The 5,073-nt window shown below is 39.3% G+C and overlaps 1 long non-coding RNA gene across 1 annotated transcript; it reads right to left on the reverse strand.

Annotated features, from left to right (window-relative positions):
• Window positions 1-1,573: 1,573 nt before the first annotated feature.
• Window positions 1,574-4,811, reverse strand: LOC132324294 (uncharacterized). Its single transcript, XR_009485563.1, has 3 exons — window positions 4,692-4,811; window positions 3,382-3,471; window positions 1,574-2,302 (listed from the first exon to the last, which is right to left on the reverse strand). It is a non-coding gene; the product is annotated as an uncharacterized LOC132324294 (long non-coding RNA).
• Between the last annotated feature and the right edge of the window lie 262 nt (window positions 4,812-5,073).

The raw sequence follows: 5,073 nt of genomic DNA on the forward strand, positions 1-5,073 counted from the left end.
ATTTGGTTCTAGACCACCATAATTCACATCTTCTCATGCAAACCAAGAGGTTCTTGAGGTCATCCTCTCCCATGCCCTTCACAAAGCAGGCTCAGTTAGATCAGGTTGCTGGGACACTTGGCCAGTAAACTTTTTACTATTTCCAAAGGCAGTGATTCCACAGACTTTCTGGGCAGCCTGCTCAGGCACCCAGTCATCTCTATGGTACGTTTTCCCCCTTTATGTCTGAAGAGAATTTCCTCTTTTCTAACATGTGCCCATCATTTCTCGTGCCATCAGTGCATGAGACCTTCAGTCCTGTTCCTCTGGCAAGAGCATGGCTCTGTTATCTCTGCATCTTTATGTTTGGCAGCTACAGGGAGCAGTAAGGTTTCCCCTTCACTTTCTATTAAAGCTGAACAAACCCCAGTTCTTTTAGCTTCTCCTCATATGCCACATATCCATCTTGCTAGCCATCCTCTGGACTTGTTCCAGTCTTTCAAAATCTTTCTTGCTGCGGGGTGCCTCCAGCTGGAAAGTCCAATTGCAGCCTCAAAAGTGCCAAATAAAGTGGAACAACCACTCTTGATCTGCCACAATTAATTATGGTGCACAGTGGCACTGCTTCAACAGCATTGATTTGAGACTACACTTATTTTGAATAATCTGTTTCCTAGTGGTTATAGCGTTGTCTGGGGGACATGATAGTTGTTGGTTTGCACTGATTCAATAAGGGAGTCATCTGAATCTCTTTTCTACATCCTGACTGAACATTGCAATCATTAGGTTTTGTATTAAAGGGAATCTGTACACTTGATGTGGGACCTGATGCTGACTGGGGATACTAGGTGTGCTCTGAGAATGCTTATTGGATCATGGTGTCAAAACAGGTGGAGAAACACCTGTTGTTTTTACACTGATCTGGTTTAGGTAAGAGACATGTACTTGTTAACTTGGTACTGTGAAGGCAGAGATACCTCTGTGTGTTCTGGACTATCACAAAAGTCCATGGATTTACCAAAGGAGCCAAGGTAGCTCCAGGATTCGGCAGGATCTGAAAGAGTCTATTCAGAATAATACCTCTTTGTCATGTATACTTATATTCTGCTTAAATTTTATTCTTGAGCTACCTGTGATTGCTTTCAGCTTGCACTGTCCTCAGGGATATCTCAAAACACAGCTCATACACAGGCACAAGCTTTCTTCCAAACAGGGTGAGAGGCTGAAGACTGACTCTACCAAATAGTCAATACATGCAAAGGGCAGGCAAGAAAAATGCAGTATTTGATGTACCTTGAGGCTTTCTAACATTTTAGGTCACTAGACAGCATCTTTCCAAGCCCCTCTTGATAGCAAGCTCCCCATGATTTTTTTAATATGTTGAACTCCACCCTCAGCTGGTTTCTGACTGAGTCTCTCCTTTCCACATGGAGCAGATGTACTTGTGCCTACTGAAGCAATGTGCTGTAGCCAATGTGTTGCAGGAGAAAAAAATGAATCCAATCTCCATTTTAATACTCACAATTTTGCAATCCCCTTCCTTCAAAGCAGGCATGGTCCCCTGCTGGCACATGCAGAGCCCAAGGCAGGGTTAAAAGTGATGGCAAGGGTGCCTTGGGCACATGTTGCTGTGGCTGGGGAGCCTGCTGAGCCTTGGCAAGTTGAACCATTCACAGAGCAGGTGCTTAGAGGGGCGCTTGTGCCAAGGGCTCTGAGCTACTTCGGCTAGCCACATTGCTATGGCATTTAATGAGAGCTCAAACCTCTTTCAGAACGGACCATGATTTTACCAGTCCCACAGTCTTGCTCTCAGTCAAACTTTCTCATGGGTGTGGTTAATTTTCCTTTGGAATAAATCAGGTTTGACTTCAGCCACACGTTTTTAATTTACCTAAGACTTTATCAATGTTATCAGCTTAAAAATAAAGCATGCTTGTGTATGAAATTGCATACAATTTAGTCCTTTATCTCTGCTCCAAGGAAAGTACTGACTAAACAGAAACACCGGACAACAGTACATGAGACTCCTGTTGCTTATTTGTTGCATTTTTATGTTACTGTCTGGGAAGACTTGAAGGGTGGACCTCCTCTTATCCCTCTGCTTCAACTACAGGCAGGAAAGTGCTTCAGCAGCAAGTCACGTTTCTCTTGTTTACTCTCATCAAGACCTTTGTGTTGCGTAATTCTTTTGTTTTCCACTGTTGTAATCTCTGATGCACACAGATCCCAGACAATGTAGATGACCCGTGTGGGATGCATGAGGTTCCCTGTCAAGATATTGTTGTTCCTCGCTGGCTGGCATCCAGGTTTAGTACTAACTAAGCTAAAAAAAAAAATAGAAAAAAAAGAACAATGGAGATAAATTTAGATGCTGTTGGGAAAAAGAATCTAGGACACTGTCCATCCCAGCCCTTTGAAGCAACACCCACAAAGCAGTTTCCTGACTTTTTCAGGGATTCCCAGATTTTCACAGCAACTTATGCAACCAAATCTGACACCACCTGACTAACATTTGTCTAACCCTTTGCAAACTCCTTCCAAATGCAAGCTACGAAACAGAGCTTGGTGTCCTAAATTAGAGCCTGTGTGCATACTGTGTACAACTGGAAACAGCTGGAGCATGGATGCTGATACCAGAGGTGCCAAAGCAAATCCACTGCACTGATTTCTGAAGGCCATTACCAGCTGTGCTCTGCAGGCAACAGTGACCTAGGCCTGATTTTAATTTTGCTAAGACTGAAAACCCTGCTACTAGGTCCTCTAAAATACTTTTAATCACTGACTTCATGCACCTATTCATTATTTTGATTAACAGCTTAGTTACATGACTGGATTTCAAAGGCCCCATTGAGGTATTACTAGCTAAACTGATCACTAATTCCAACTCTATAATATTGCTGTTTCTATGTAGATGTGATGTTTTGTTTAAAAGGAGTTGGACACTGTATGTGCCCTTAGCCAGTTTCTCAAGTCAAATTCTGGGGGGTGGGGAAGGCCTTGCCTCTTCTACACCTCGTGGTTTGCATTTTTCTTGAATGGCTTCTTTTTTTGATAGTTCTTTCCCTATGTTTTGAAGATTCACATTAATTCATTGATGAAATGTTTTCCTGCGCAATTTGCATTTACACAGCAGCTCATATCCAAAAGGATGCCATGACAATTTTGATCTGCTGATAGGGGTAGCCAAATGTAATGTTGACCAATATAGTGCAAGACCTTTAGTTCCATTTTTTACAGTTGAAAAATTTTGCAGAATTTTTCTTTAGGTAAATTTTTGTCTCATTACTTAAGTTGTATTTTTCTGAAATAATAGAATTTTCTACAAGATAAGATAACTTTAACATCATGTAATTGAAATATTTAGTTTTTAAATTTTAAATAATATTTTGGTAAAAAGGTTACCTTTGAGGTTTTTGAAATGAAGTCACTCTGTTTTATGTAAACAACCCCAATCCAGTTGCAACTTATTTTAGTTTTCATGTCATCACAAGCCTATAAAAATGAATGATAAGTAGGTCATAAATTTTCTTTCTAATTTAACCAGATAACAACAACAAAAAAAAACCCCCACAAACCTACTCTCACCAGTCCAGTCATAATTTGTTAATATACACTTTCTCTATGGGCAAAAGCTTTGAATTTACATGATCAGATTTAATATTGTGAGTTTGAAGGCAGGTCATGTTTTTCTCTCTCTCATTATGATGTCAAACCATATCACAAAACTTTTTTCCATCATTGAATGTAAAGATATTGGGGTGGAGAGTTAAGATTAAGAGCCTGAATTGCTTTACACTTGGAAAGTGAGTGAATAGTTTTCACAAAGATTTTAACTGGAGTTCCAAGCTGGAAAGCTATTTCAGCATCCACCAGTCTGCAAGGATTTCAACAGTACCATGAGACCCTCAAAATTATTTGATACATAATTTGGTAAAATTTGAAAGCTTTTCCTTTGTAAATGTCTTGGTTATGTGACTATAATAATTCTTCTACCTTAACCTAAGTAAATAGGTATTGTATGTTTCTAATCAGTGTGTGCTTATGTTGTTTCCATTTTATTTTCAACCTGAATGCTGTCATTTAATAAAAACTTATGCCTTTAAAAGTACCAAACTTTATTAATCCACTTAAAGGCTTAACTGTCTATAAAAATGTACTATGTAAATTGGCCTTCTTCCCTTCTTCAGTCATCGTGGCCAAGCACATAAAGCTTGGGGAAATTTATGCATTTTGACCATCTCTAAATCGTTAGAGGCCAAACCAATTTAAATAGCAATCAGTGACCAAGAACACCCTTTGCTCTCTGAAGGTTTGTTTTTTTTCTTGGTATTCTAATTATTTAATTCAAGCTTGTTAGGTTCAGCTCTGCTGGATGCTTTGCAGTCTGAATTCATTCTGCCTTGTTTAATTTGCCTTTTTTCCTTTGCTTTTAGATTGCTAGCTCTCAAGATGAGAACAGAGAACTAACTCACCACTGCATAATATGAATAGAAGCTGTTTCTTAAACTATTAAAAAAGATAGGATGATCCTTTGGATTTGACACTTGGGACAGCGTTTTTGTGCCTTTTTAATTGCTTTCCAGGCTGGAATCATTATCCTTAAGATTTCCCACTTGTAAGACTGAACTCCTCCCATTTTATAAAGTATTTAGAAGTCTTATAAAACCCCAAACTAAACATATGAAGTTTCCTTGCAATAATTTTTCACTGACCTCGGCAGAGTCAAAGTTTGTCTCTGAGATATCCGGAGGTGATCACAATGGAAATGGGAAGGAACTCAGAGCAGATCTGAAGGTTATTTTCAGAAGTGGCATCTCGGAGTGGGCTGGTTGGACAAATATATTATTCTCAAAATCTGTAAGAAACTCTGTTCACTGAAAGGCAACATTTTTCCCAATCTTTTAATGGTCTGCCACTTTGGAAATTGCACAGGTTTAAACCCTCCCCATCATGTTTACTCTGTTTGAAACATTGATAGAGGTATTCAACTCTGGTGTGGCTTTTACTATCAATTATTATGTCCCTTATGTAAGATCTGCTCTCTGAAGTCATCACTGGGAAGAGGTAGAAAAAAAATCTAATAGTGGGCAGATT

Source organism: Haemorhous mexicanus, chromosome 2 (genome assembly GCF_027477595.1).
Source record: "Haemorhous mexicanus isolate bHaeMex1 chromosome 2, bHaeMex1.pri, whole genome shotgun sequence".
Classification (NCBI taxonomy): domain Eukaryota; kingdom Metazoa; phylum Chordata; class Aves; order Passeriformes; family Fringillidae; genus Haemorhous; species Haemorhous mexicanus.